General features: G+C 47.8%; 1 protein-coding gene across 1 annotated transcript in view; it reads right to left on the reverse strand.

Annotated features, from left to right (window-relative positions):
* Nucleotides 1-3,108, reverse strand: part of plxnb3 (plexin B3) — a 42,451-nt gene extending 39,343 nt beyond the window's left edge. The window contains exon 1 of the mRNA XM_080853493.1: nucleotides 2,985-3,108. The gene's annotated coding sequence lies outside the window, so the exon portion shown is untranslated. The remainder of the gene's footprint in view (nucleotides 1-2,984) is intronic.
* Nucleotides 3,109-15,294: the final 12,186 nt, after the last annotated feature.

The following is a 15,294-nucleotide window of genomic DNA, read 5'->3' on the forward strand; positions in this document are numbered from 1 at the left end:
TCAAATATTCATCTCAGCAAGAGTAACTTAGCTACACGGCCAATTACAGGCTCCTGCACTAATTATCACTCCTCTGCACAAACAAATATGATGACATCTTATTTTGATGCTAATGAACTCTAATGGCCACAGTGGGAGTTGAGCACATATTCAAATAAGGCCGTTTCACAGGAACAACAGCAAAACATACTAAACTAAGGAGAGAGAGAGAGAGAAAGAGAGAGAGAGATTCAGACAGAGAGAGAGACAGAGAGAGAGAGATTCAGACAGAGAGAGAGTGGGTAAGGGAGAGAGAAAGAGAGAGAGAGATTCAGACAGAGAGAGAGTGGGTAAGGGAGAGAGACAGAGAGAGAGAGATTCAGACAGAGAGAGAGTGGGTAAGGGAGAGAGAAAGAGAGAGAGAGATTCAGACAGAGAGAGAGTGGGTAAGGGAGAGAGAAAGAGAGAGAGAGATTCAGACAGAGAGAGAGTGGGTAAGGGAGAGAGACAGAGAGAGAGAGAGATTCAGACAGAGAGAGAGTGGGTAAGGGAGAGAGACAGAGAGAGAGAGATTCAGACAGAGAGAGAGTGGGTAAGGGAGAGAGACAGAGAGAGAGAGAGTGGGTAAGGGAGAGAGACAGAGAGAGAGAGGGGGGGGGGGGGTAAAGAAAGCGAGTCAGATAGAGATTGGCAAAGAGAAGGGCTTAAGTGCTTCAACTACATTACCAGTAACTATCGTTATTTATGGGGTGTGTGGTTGTTCATTTCTCTCTCTACCTCTTTTTCTCTCTCTACTGTGTTAATGTCGCCTTGGTTTGGTCCACATGTTTTATTGTCTGCTCTGAGCGTAGACCGCGTGCCCTCAGTCGCAACTCAGCATCCGCTCTCACCACCATAAAGCAGATCATTAGCATAACCAGATATCACACGCTGCACACTTTCACACCCGTCAGCCACTGATTCGCGCTCTGTCACACACACACACACACACACACACACACACACACACCTCATACACACAAACACACGCACACACACATGCATTTAATCAGCATCTTAGCAAGCAGCTGTGCATGCCATTGCCGAGATGATTATTTGATGGGAGAGAGATAAACAAATCTCTCCACTAAAAATAGCAACACGGACAAGATATATGTGTGTGTTTGCAGAGTCGCTTTACAAGGAACGCACAAAAACACACAGAGCGAGTGTACACGTTTACACGTTTTCCTTTTTCACGGGAAGTTACAGTGGTGAACACGCAGGCCTCAAACAGCTGGAACTCTGTCTGCGGCTTCTCAAGTTGTTAATGAGCGCCAACCAGGGCCCGCGCCGCAAAAAAACTCAACCTCCCAGCCCCCTCCCCTCCCCGCCTGTTTACCAGGCGCGCCTCTTCCAAGACAAGTGCTGCTTTGATGGAGGAGAGGAGAGGAGAGAGTTAGACAGAGAAGGGAGGAGTGGAGAGGAAAAAGAGAGAAAGAGAGAAGACGGAAAGAAGGAGCAGAGGAGAGGAATGCAAATTTGGAATTGAAACGTCCTCAAATTAAGTCGACAACAAAGAGCTAACTTGTTGTCGCGCCACGCGTGCTCAGTCTAATAAAGGCTGAACGCCCACACAGATGGTGAATATCACACATCCACGAGCGGGCCACAAGGTGAACATAAGCAAGACTCCTGGGAGAGAACAGGGAAGAGAAGAGGGGGGGGGGGGATTGAAAAGACAATGGAGCAGGAACGGAGAGGAGGGAGCAAGTGGGGGAAAACAAACGGAGAGGAAGAGAGGATGTTCAGATTCCACTCCAGCAGTTTAGAGCCTGCTCCAGCTCAGAGAGGAAGGGAGAGACAGCTAGAGAGAGGGGGAGGGAGGGGAAAAGAGAGAGCGAAGTCTCGCTCTGGCTGGCTGTCACACAGCAAGAGTGGTGGAGACAGCCAGGGACAATAAGCAGCAGAAAAAGCATGGAGATGATCTAATGAATGAAAAACTGTCCAATCTTGCACTTTCAAAACAACTGTATACATTATGTGTGTCAGTCTGAAACGCCTGCAACAGTGTGGTCCTTCAAAACACTCTCTCACGCGCCAAACATGTAGAGAGTAACGCATCTTGTTTAATTTCAGCTGAAAACATCCCTGCTGACTGAAAAGCACTATCAGAAATCTGCGTGGAAAGTCAATAGCAATCAACACGTATTCATACGGTGCTGCTGAACCATGCTCTCGCTTCACTAGTCAAAGCCAATTTTGTCACATGGAAATATGCAAATATCCCACAGGGTTTGATGCAGCCATTCAGAGGACAAAAACAAATGTTTTTGGGGGGCCGTGATGTTTGCCACTCTGAAGTGGCGGTGGATGACACTTGAATCTGGTCGAGATGCCATTTCCCTTTTAATGCTTTCTTTCATGTTGTGTGGAGCAGGGCTGCTAAAGCCCCTCTTGTATTGGACTCAGAGAGCAGAGCTCTAGGAAGGAGTGGGAAGGAGTGGGAAGGAGGGGGGTGAATCAATGCATTCTCTAAGGCCCCTTCTCCAGGCTTCAATGAACCAGCTTCAGGGAATATATGAAAGCATAAGGAAAGGCTATGAACCACCAGACCCTGACAGCAGTTAGCAACTGTCACAGTGCATATATAAAATACACCAGCAAGAGTGCCAAAAATCACCAGTAGCCTGATGGACAAAACATAGCCATGCATAAGTTGAGACTAATTAAAATCGTTATGCCATATAAGGGGTGATAACCATGACTACCTTTCACTAAATAAATAGCGACACATTCAATCTTGGAAATTTATTTTATTGTCTGGCTGAAAATACTTTGTAATATAAAACGACAGAAAATATAAGTATGGTAAGACTTTGTTACAACTTATTGCTACTTCGTCTTGGAAGTGCCTCTGCATTTGTCAAAATCCAAATCCAGCAACACTGAGAGCAAGCGCACAGAAAATTATTGCGAGAGAAACGCCTATCAAAGTTCACTTGCATGAAACATAACACACTTACTTTATTCAGAGACGCCGCGGCTCATTCCCCGGAGTCCCATCCGATCCCGTGTTAACGCACAATCCAAAAACAACAGCACCGAAAAGCGGAGAAATTAAGAAACCGACACCCGACTCTAGCCAACACAGTCTATAAATCCCATTATGTGTGCGCTACATTGTTCGCAAGCGGCGGAGATTAGAGGTAGCAGTGAGAGCAGACTGGTGGGAATAGGCGGAGCGTTTTTACGCACCCCCCAAAACAGAGTTTTCAATGAAGCTGCTTTCTAACAGGCGGGGTCGTGATACTTAATATTTAATTTTCTCGCGTATGGGCGAGAACTTAACCGCACTGATGAATACAATATCTCCGCCCAGTTTAGGGTCTTTACGTCCGCGTACCCTACGACCAGGCACCATAACCCCGCCTTCGGCACCGCAGCTGGAGTGACAGATGGATATTGGCAACCGCCTGCCACCGCTAAACCGGTGTTTGACATAGATACTTTGGGTTTTAACAATGACAAATAAAACGAGTAGCGAGCACCAAAAGTGCCAGAATCCCCCACACTCCCCCCAAAAGATTCCTCAATGTTTTAGCACCGTGTTTAGGACATTTAATCCGTCACATTAAAACAGCAGTGCAATATGAGATGTGAGGTTTCCAGTGACTTGGGAGACTCTCATTTAAAGGCTTAAAAAAAAAGAATACAAAAGACTTCGCATCTCACCACAACATTTTAATAGTCTAATGGTGGCCTGAAAGGGACACTGACAAAGGCGTTAAACTGAAATTCAAAATCCCAGCACCATACAAAAGCTATGGAGGGAGAGGCTTCTTGACTTGACATGGCAGGAAAAATGATGACAGCCTATTGTGCTTTAGTTAGGGAGGGCGTGGAGTGAGGGCGGTAGAGAGTGGGGGAGAGCGAGGCTCCCAGGCGGGTTTTGTGATGAACAGGCATGCTGGGAGCGCTGGGAGCTCAGCTGGGACTGTTTGCCCAAAGCCGTGAACACCCCTCATCAAGGCCCTCATAAAATATTAATCCTGCACACAAAAGCACCAACAGCCACGGACCACCACACACGGATCAGCACACATGGAGGGGAGGCCGAGAGGGTCCACTGACCAGGCGGGATACATACAGGGAGGGGTAGAGAGGTACAGGGACAGACAGAGAGGGGCAGTTACTATGGAAGATTAGACAGAGAGAGAGAGAGAGAGAGAGAGAGAGAGAGAGAGAGAGAGAGAGAGAGAGAGAGAGAGAGAGAGAGAGAGAGAGAGAAAAAAAGACAGAGAGATAGACAGACAATGTTCTAGGAGCAGTCGGGAGAAAGAGACTTATCATGGCAGCCAATGACAGAAATGGAGAGAGCTAGAGTTACAGTGGTAGAAAAGAGAGAGAGAGAGAAGTTACAGTGGTAGAAAAGAGAGAGAGAGAGAGTTACTGTGGCAGGCAGGCAGCGAGGGGAGCGTAATGAATGGAGAGAGAGGGGGAGGGGAAAGGGTGAAGGGTGACACGCAGTAATTGGGGGAAATGTGTGTGACGGTGGGAGGAAGCTATTATTGGCAGGTGAAGAAAAAAAATCAGAGGCATCCCCTGAAATAATGAAATGTCCAAGGTTAAGGGGGGGTGGGGGGGGGGAGCACATACACATGAACCCTTTGGAAAAGAAGTGAATTGAGGCATATGGATGTCTTTGGAGAGAGTTGTCGGAAACGCAAGCCAAATATCTTAAAAAAGAGGAACATGTTTTGGCTGAGGCGACTTTTCACACCAGCGGGCCCATATTAATGCAAACAGCACAGCATTCCCAGTCTCTGAGACAGCTTTGGGCGCTCAGGCCCAGTCCGCCCCTAAGAGCCTTGGCAGAGCGGCGGCCCAAACAGTTGTCTAGCATTCAGTGCTTTAGGCAGGGGAAGCCAAGGCCTGGGTACTCCAGCACACAATGAGGAGGCTGTGTAAGGATGCAAGCCCTGGCCCTCCCCTCCTCTGAATGCGCAGGGCTTCACCAAGGACACACACTCAATTAGGTGTCTGCAAACACACACACACACACGGATACAGACAAAAACACTTGCACACACAGAAACCCGCACACACTAGCAGATTCAACAAAACAAATAAGACTAGGCTTCTTTTCACAGTCTTGTCACCAGAGAGGGATGCATGGTCCATAGCAACACTGCACACAAACACATTCACAAACACATTCACATAAAGCCACACTGACACAACGCTGAACAATAGCACTGATTACATGCACACCAAATCAATTCAAATGTTGCATATTTTTGGCAGTCAGCTATATTGTCAGTCCGGAAGATGGAGAAAAGGCTACTGCACTCTCTTTTTGTAAAAAAACCAATCCCACTTCCTCTTTGGTCTACTGACCAAGATTGAAACGGACGGATGGGGGGATTTCTGTAAAAGGCAAATATATGTAAAACATGAAGCGAGGAAAGCGCAGTCTCCTCATAAAATCACGTTGGTCTCTGTGCAGGTGTGGTTACATACCACAAGCAGACACTATGCACGAGCGCAATGACATATCTACAGCCATTTTAATCAAACACAGAGCTTGAGTTCTGCTGTGCATTTAGACTTTAGGATGGTTTTGGGGCATTCCAGCACCTTTTACAATATCTAAAAAGGAAGTGAAAGGACAGTGTCCCTTTTTTCAACTTTGTGATATGCAAGCGCGTGCGTCTGCTCACGTCATGGCCGGCGAGCTCTTTTGGCTTGTGCGTATGCTCTTCTGTGGGGTCCTCCACTGACTGAAAGATTGATTGTGCCTTGTGTTCCTCCGAGCTCCGGCGGCGACCCAAGAGAGCCGCTGTCATGATCGACAGAGCCTGGAAAACAGTCACTGGACATTCTTCATCTCTCCAGTCCATCACTCTGTTTGGGTCTTTCAGTCCCTCATCCACCCTATAACCGACACCCCCGCACAACCCTCTCCCCTTCCCTCCACTCCCCACAGTACAGTCCAGTCCAGTCATGGAGCGTGGCTCAAAAAATGCACAGACAAGCGTGACTATTAAAATATCAAAGTGGGGTATGATAAAGATGGCCAGTGTGTGTGTTGGCGGAAGCGGCCTGACCTCCCCCGTGTTTCGGACAGCTCCCGTCAGGACGCTGAATGGTGCTACTGTAGCAGGGGGTGACCTTTGACCTCGAGCGCTGCAGCGCAGTTTCCTCCTCTAGCGTGGCGAGCCAAATATGTGTCCGAAGGGAATAATGAGCTGGCCGGGCCAATTACGGTGGCCTGGTCTGACTACCATCTTGGTTTTCCAGCCACACACACACACACACACACAAACACACACACACACACACACGCACACGCACACGCACACACACACACGCACACACACACTCGCACACAGGCTCTAACAGTGGAGGCAGGGATGGAGGCAGGGTGCTGGAGGACAGGACAGCTGGAGCCAGTCAGATGGGGACATCCACACAGTCAAGGAATCGCTCTCCTTGGAGCCACAGTACAGTGTAAGACAGCATCAACAGCAAGCACCTTCATTGTGGAATTAGAGATTACATTACACCACCAAGTTCGAGTCAGCAGTTGAATTTTGCTATAAAGCTTCTACCATTCGATAAAATGGCTTCATGGCAGCCATGGACTTTCATGGACATCAACATGCTAGCTCTGTAAGCTCACTGCATAACAGTGTAAGGTCTAGTAAAAAAATATTCTTACTGGTTTTAAACGTCGGGTTATACCAGTGAGCAGCAACCATTACTGTAAGCACACCCAAAAACGGCCCTGAAAGAGATCCTACAAGGGCAGTGGAAAACCGCCGACAGGTGCCGGCCCCCGCAAATTCCTGACGTGGAAAAGCGCTTTAAGACACAGTCAGGAACCTGCATCCAAACATGGGATGAAGCCCCAAGCAAATCAGCATGTAGAGCCACGCCCCTGGAGCACCACCTCATGGCTGCACCCACTCCCACAACCCGGCGCAGCTCAACAAACTTCTCCACTTACTCTGGCTGAGGAGTTTGATAAACTGAACTCGGTGGGTCTCTCTCTGGGACAGACACAATAACACGTCCTTTGCTGAGACACATTAGCACCGTTCCCCTGGGTGCCAGTCTCAGCAAAACAATCACCGGCAAAGGCAAACAGCCTTGTTTGTTTTGAAGATAATAACGGTGTCGTGGCAGCATAGAAGTACCGCTCCAATGGGGGTGGTGGTGGTGGCTGGATTAGCTTTCACTTTCAGTGAGATTTTTATCAAATATCACACGCTTACTCCTGAAATAGTAGCGGTTTCTGGGCTTAAGTCTTCAAGGGAATGAGATCCTCTCAAAGTTTCATAATGTGATACTGCTTTTCTGACAAAAGAGATAGAGAGAGTGAGAGATTTTCCACGACCATCAAGGTTTCATAACATGATATTCGAATTGCACTTTTCTCAGAACAGAGAACAGTGCAGGAGAGAAAAAGGAGCGTAGGGGCGTGAAGGCATCTCAGGAGAAACACCGGACCCCAGGGTGCCTTCCAGGCTCAGCACGGACACGCCCTATGAGCTGGAGGAGGCTGGTTATGGGTGGGTGGGGGACTGTAGGGGATCTGCTGACAGGTCTCTGGTAACCATGTTGCACAACAGGTTAGACGACAACCACAAGGGCAGCAGCAGCAGCAGCAACAACAGCATCGGCAGCAGCAGAGAAGTAAAGCTGGGAGGAAACCAGAGAGCCTAGGAAAAACAGATATTACTGCTCCTAAACAGCAAAGCCCATAAAAGCAGAAAAACAAACACTAAAATATTTAAAAAAAATAATACACCCCCTACTAGCCTAACTCTCTTATTTCTTTATTATCATGGCTGCCAGAGACTCCATTCATCCAAGAAACATCAACCGAGTCCTTCATCAATCAGCCAAAATCAAATTTTTGTGCAAATTTTTTCCTGTGTTTGCGCGGGAGACGCAATAACAGCCTGGAAGTGAGATGATAAACAAGTGGGTGTTAACAGCAGGGTTTAGCCCAAAGCAGCTCTGCAAAGTGTGCATTACTTCACCGACATTAACTGGCCAGATGCGGACAGTCAGCACTTAGCCTTCTCCGGTATCTTTAGCATGCACTAATCTATACTTTAACCTTTAATCGGCTAAACATCTGTGTTCATACATGTATGCAACATGACCACAATAACACCCCCCGACCCGCATCCCCCATTAAAACTCACCCACACACATGCACACACACACACACACACACACACACACACACATCTACCCCCTGCCTGGTTGCAAGTACTCTACCACTCTTATCAGCTTGCATTGCGACACACATCGGAGATGGATCCGCTTTTCTTTGTCATTACCCTCCTTTATGAAGACAGAGAGGGAAAGAATAGCAGATGACACAATTGATGTTTCTGCCAAACAAAGGGACTAAAGAGGATCGCGCAGGGTTTAGCCGTGAGGGTGGCGGGGGGGTCACGAGGGGGGGTGTTGGCGAGCGGGGGCGTAAAGCTGGCGGAGCGTGGCCACGTTAGACGGTGCTGAGAGAGACGATGCGGAGAGGGAGAGACGGGAGAGCGCACTGAGTGCACAGCGAGCGGCGAAACAGATGCTGGCGCTTCTAGACAGCTGCGGGAGCAAAGGCACCAATTAGACTGCCACCCCTGCCTCTGACACACATTATTACACACTCTATAATCTGTGCTGGAAATCTGTGGCCTACACGCCGCACCGCTCCAAGGAAGGAAGGAAGGGAGCAGTGACACTGGCAGACAGAGAGGTACGGGAGCTGAAAGAGAAAGCGGAGAGAGGGAGCGAGGGAGGGAGAAATATACCAAACGAAAAAAGACTAAACTTTGCAACAAGAAAGAAGACACTCACTAGTGTAAATACTAAACAGCCTAGACTACTGCTTGCTATAGAAAGATAGAGAGGGTGTGAGAAACAGACAAAGAGAGAGAGTGAGAGAGAAATCATGTGGCGAGAGAATCAAATCTTGGCCTCTCTGCACATCCTTCCCTCCACTTCCCTGTGATTACACTGGTCTCACACTGGGGCGCTGGGCGGGCGGGCGGGCGGTTGCGCGGGCGGGCGAAAAGCTGGGGACGTGCTGGGGAGAGTGTGGGCCTTCCTGTCCTCCCTGAAGTGGTCATCTCCTGCCAGGCACAGCCGTTAACCACAGAGACCTGCGCTCGCTCCCGCTGAGACCACACAGATAAAGCCCCTATAAAACACCCTCTCCACCCATCCACCAGATCACCCAGTTATTAGCCAGCGGAATACATGAAGGGCCAGAGCCAGGCCCCTATTAATGGGGGTTGCTGGGGCGGTGGTGAGGGTGTGGGGGGGTAGCAAAATAACCAGAGAGAGTGGTTGTCAGAGGGGAACTGGTTAATTGAGATGCTGGGGGTGACAGAGGCCATTTTGTCAAACAGAATAGGATTGAGACCTTGGTCATCCTCCTTGGTAGCCCATAAAAAGCTCATTGTTGACAGGGTAACTTTGTAAAGGCTCGTAAACGTGCGCGAGAGGGATGGCAAGCACACAAAACAGGGACCCAAAACACACAAAAGGGCCATATTAGCCAGCGCTGGAACCTAGGGTTGCCTGACCTCCATCTTAATAGGATAAAAAGCTAAATTTCATTAACTGCTCTCGTGTGGGATTGGGGGGAGGAAGGGGGGAAGAGGTGGGGGAGACAATTGTCGGAGAAAGGAGTGCCTAGGAAAGGAAGAGACGGAAATAAAACAAAAGGGAAGGGGAGAGCACAGAGAGAGAGGGACAGAGAGAGAGAGAGAAAAAGAGACAAAGAGAGAGAAAAAATGAGACAGAGAGAGAGAGAGAGAGAGAAAAAGAGACAGAGAGAGAGAGAGAGAGAGAAAAAGAGACAGAGAGAGAGGGCTGGAACAACTTTTTTTTGTGTCTGATGCTCAAGAATAGAACAGAATGAGTTTACCAGCGTGCTGCACCCTTCACATAGTAATAAGACTGTTAGAAAACCCATGTTTAAAAAAACATTAGATACACAAACATGTTAACAGCCCATAGTTATATGCTCCACTTCAAACGCTATACTAAAGTGTACCGTGCATTTCCCAATGGTGGCCCCATTAGCCAGGGCAGTAAAAGTATACTGGCTGTGCAGAGAGCAGAGCGATGCAGAAGCAGTGTTTAAAGTGGTGCCGGGACTAAAGAGCCGCGCTGTTCTGGGAGACTGAGCATTGTTAAACAGCCAGAGCGTCAGATAGCAAAGCCCGGCCATCAGATAACAATGCCTGGCCCGCTTAAGGGAGGACCGCTGGAACATCAGGAAAAGAAAAACACCCATCAGGATTTTCCAGCCGCCTTCGCCATCAGTTTACCCACAACGCTTGGCTCGCTTCGAGTGGTTTTTCCTTTTTTTTTTATCCTTCCTTTTTTCAGGCACAGAAATAAAGCTATTTCCTGAGGTTTTGTTTAAAATAGAATAAAAAAAATACACCCACTTGAGAAGATATTGCTTCTTTGGTAAGAGGGTTGGTGTGGATGGGGGTTGTTGATTCGTCCTTTGTAAGGAGATAATTGTCTTAAGCTCTGTGGTAATTGTGCTCTAATGGGGCTATGCGGGCTACACCTCGCTAAATTGAGTTAACCCACAGACAATATTGAGAAAAATGAACTGCCAAGGCATGCTGCCTCGGCCTCTGTTATGTCTATTATCAGCGGCGATGATAAAAGCTTTCATATCCTGGCCTGTCATCGTGCTGTCCTGCTTCTGTTGGGAGAGTGACGGCTGCTCTGTGTGTGTGTGTGGGGGGCAACACTGGTGGCAACTGCCACCCTGCATGGTAAAGGGTAAAGCGAACAGAGGGAATGGGGGGTGAGGGTGGTGTTGGAGGGGGCATGAACAACTCCCAAAGCCGCCACCACCACTGCTAGGGAGACCTCCACTAACCGAACCACACAACCCACTCACCCATCCTCCTCCTTTAAATCACAGTGAAGCATGGGTGCTTTCATTCATGCCATTTCGTTTCATTTGTTTGGCAAATTGGGCGAAGGGAAGCAAGTGAGTGTTGCTGTGTGTTGTGCAACGGAGCGCACCAGGGGGCTGAGTACCTCGTTCTCACCCCCCCCAAAAAAGCGTCCTAGATTATTGCAGAGCAAATCCTCAGACTGTGTGGTATCTCGAATCCCCAGATGGAAGAAGGATTGGAGGGAGGGCGGTGGCCATTTGTCACTGAGGAATAGGAATTCAATGCCTACCGTGTCAGGATGGAGGACTAAAGGGGGAGAAAAAAATGCAATTTTTGTATTTCTTTAAAGAGAGCGTCTGTAAAATTTCCCCCCCAAAAACTAGATGGCCATTTGTAGCCTTATTTTCAAGGAACTGATCCTGATTTTGTAGAAAGAAATTAATTACGCCTCATAGGGAGGTTGGGGTGGGTGTTTGAAGAGGATGAAGGAGCACCCAGCAAAACTCCGCTGGGAGAACGCATGATATATATAAAAAAAAAAAATGGTGCATGCATTTTTAATGGCACCTTGAGCGCATCCAAGTCTGAAGTTCCTCTTTGTGCGCTGGGCACAATCTGACAAGCGACAGGGAGGGGAAGCACAGCGGTTGGCACGATCAAGGGCTCTTCACACAACACACACACATACACATACACATACACATAACGCAAACCCACAAGCGCGCCACACCCACACACACACACACACACACACACACAAACACACACACACACACACTCTTCGCAGCTCAGTCACCACACTTGACAGGATCGGTGTCTGAGCCGGGAGCCTCTAATCTGTCTGTGCATGGTCAGGAGCCCCCATACCCCTACCCTAATCTCATGGGATCCGACCTGGGGAGGGCTGGCAGGATGGTGAGGCCCACTGCCCCCCTCTCCTCCTCTCTCCTCTCCTCTCCTCTTCCTCCAGGACCTCCCTTCTGGAGAGGCACCGGGCTGTACCAGCCACACCTTCACGCCTTAATCACACTCACGAGCATCCACACACACACACACACCCACACCCACACTGACTGACTGACAAAGGCACAGGGGAGTGACAGGCTGCTTTTTGATCAGTGAAGAACACACTTCATTTGATCCGTCAACAAGAGCTCATTATGGCGATCAAAAACACAAACAGACAATGCCCCACCGGCTCTAACCTAATATTTTGTGCTTTGGGAGGTGGAAGGTTGGTTTTCCGTGATTTTTTGCGAGACATTTGTCTATGACAGGATGTAAGACAATTCCAGACAAAAGGTAGTCTACGTTCCACTAGTCAACTCATATTTTTCTTTGTGGTGCTCAGAAGGCCTTAAAAAGGTTTAACGTATTCTTCCTTTAATCGAACCATGCAAGAAGTCTGGAAATTCCATCTGAATGATGAAAAATTAAGCAGATGGCTGGACAGATTGTGTTGTGCAAGCAACGTGTTTAATCGGCCACTGTGCCTGATGAAATGGCCACTGGCATTTCCGAAAGTCCTTTAAATGCTTAACATGTAGCCTAGTTTTTTGTTGTTTTGGTTTAGAGAAAGTGGCACAAATGCCTTGCTGGTGTCCTGAGAGTTTTAGAAACATGAGGCAAGTGTTAAAGTGATAGTCAGCAGTGTATCAAACCGCAAAAGCCCCCCCCCCCCCCACGCACACACACACACACACACACACGTTGAAACACAAAACAAAACGGCACGCACGCTTAAATTCACAGCGGGACCAAGTGCAAAACTGTGAACCCCCCTCGAGTTAATCTTGTTTCAGAGCAGGTGTAGGCACACAAGCATTTCAAATCCTACCACCCCTCCACCCCTCCTCCTCTCTTCCACCTTCCCTCTCTGCCTCAGTCAGAAAGAGCGAGAGAGCGAGAGAGAGAGAGAGAGAGACCCACCCCTGCCTTCTCCACTCATGACTGTCCCCTCCCCCTCTGCTTGCCGTATCTGTGCCTCTCGCTCCCTCTCAATCTGTCTCTCCCGCTCTCCCATTCTGTCTTTTACTTTGTTTTCCTCTCTTCCTCTGTTTCACTCTCTCACTCTTCCTCTGAAACCTACACCACAGGACCTGACAGACCAGTATGGCCACTCGTGGCTTCCTGTGATCATTTGCATTCCCCACTGCAGCCACAGAGGGAGAGGGCTATTTGCATACCTGTGTAAAAGATGTCATCTGAGACCATACAAACAGAATTACATGGTAACAGATGCCCTTAAGCATGCAGAGCGCGTCAAGTGCAGGCAAGGCACAGAACTGCATCATTTGAACACGTCTAGCAGTGTGAGAAGTAGTGTTTATGTTGTGGAACTAGGTTTCAAAAACTCTTAAGACCCCCATGCACACAACAAAAAAGGCCAACGGAAGAACACAGATTATTGAAAGCCACACCACAGATCACAAGGACCTTAATGCGATTCATTAAGCTATTAGACATGGGCTTCCACAAGCGTTCAGATAACTAAAACATGCACACTGGGAATCCACGATTTAAAACGAGATAACAACTGCATGCCTGCGTGCCTGTGTGTGTGTGTGTGTGTGTGTGTGTGTGTGTGTGTGTGTGTGTGTGTGTGTGTATATGTGTGTGTTTGTGTGTGTGTGTGTGTGTGTGTAATGGATGTATGCTAGTTCGGGGATGCATGTCTCAAGGTGCGAATAATGCCTTTGTGTTGTATGTGTGCACAGTGTCTCAAAGCAGGGTGAGCACAGGGGGGTGTGGACCAATATTGTCTCATCCTCCCCCAGTACAATCCTCCCCCTAATCCAGCTTGGGCTGTGAGGGCATTCTGTGTCAAATTTTCAAACAGATTTGAGACTCAACAGATATTCACAACGAAAGTAAAAATGACTGACATTACACTCCAGAGATTTTGGAAACCACAGTGGCAGTGAACAATGCCACAGTTTCACAGTCTTGCAACCATGATGCAACAGGCTCAACAAATATCACAACACAACCCGACAGCAAAGTCAAAACCAGCAGCAGTGAAGGAAAGCTATGGAGGCCTTGTCTGTGCTGTGTTAGGACTAGACTCTAAATTAGCTGCACTGCACCCTACGTGGCATGGAGTGGAGTCATGTGAAATCAGTGTTTTCTGAGATAAAACAAATGCTGTTAACAGCAGGAAAAGCAATAAGACATCCGTGGCTAAAGGATACACTAGTCCTTGGCAATTATACACAAAGTACAATTCAGACTACTTAGAACTGTAGAAGTGGTGACTACATAGCCTACTGTACAGTTTGGGTGGGGGAGTGGGGACAAGATTAGAGATTATTAACAGGAAACACTGTAATCAGGGTTGTGGAAATCCCCTAATCCTTAAACCATGGGGATGGAGGAGAGGAGATTTGGTGTTAGGGGGAAGAAATCTAATAATATTAAAGTATACCAAGAAGAGAGGGGTAAGCAAAAGACAAACCAGGTACATAAATGTTTCATACAGCCCTTTTATATCAGTTCACTAACTATAGACGTTTTGAAATGCCACTACGTGAAACAAAACGTTGATAAAGCTTGAAAATTGTCAACAGAAGCACATTGTCAAAAGGTGTCTTCTCACTACTGTGTAGCTAAAGCCCCTTCGGAGCTATCTTTCATACTGACTGAAGACGCTCAGATAACTGGGCGCATCTGGTCTCAAGTTAGTGCCACAACTCTGAATCACTTGTTATGGACAACACCCTCCCGTTCATGTGGGCTCTGTTAAAAACACCAAAATATGTAGGGGCATATTGGTGCAGAAAAAATGTAGGATGTAGGAGCGTAGGAGTATGTAGGAGTAGCCTACATTTCAGTTTCATGGGGGTAAGGAGTGGTAACGAAATGAGGAAGTTATGAATATGACTGTTTCTAAGAACTCTGGATAACAACTGCCGGTCAGGAGTGATGCATAGAACTGTGCTGTTCTCAATAAGGATCCGACAGTCTTAACGATGCATTTAAATAGCCACAATACACGCTTATGTGAAATAGATTGGCTATGTCTACGGTCTACTTGGTCATTGAGCGGAGGAATTTTACTCTCGGACAGTCCACAGCGGCACAGACACCGACAGGTGAACCATCAGTAATAGCCTTCCAATGACATTCCATTACTTTTTTTGGTTTTGGGTAACGTAGCATACTAGCCAGTCTGCTAGCCAGTTTAGATACACAAAACTTTGCTCACTGGCGCACGTCGGCTCTATGTCAGAAGGGATTTACTTTATTCTTTGAAGCTAGCTAATTATTTCCACTAGAAGTACAATTCTACCGTGAATGGGTACATTTGGGCCAGTAAAAACACTTGAAGCCACCGGGCGTGCAAGAATGCGAAGTATTCCGTATGCAAGTAAATTTGCTAGCGTGA

This window comes from Sprattus sprattus (genome assembly GCF_963457725.1).
Source record: "Sprattus sprattus genome assembly, chromosome: 16".
Taxonomy (NCBI): Eukaryota; Metazoa; Chordata; class Actinopteri; order Clupeiformes; family Clupeidae; genus Sprattus; species Sprattus sprattus.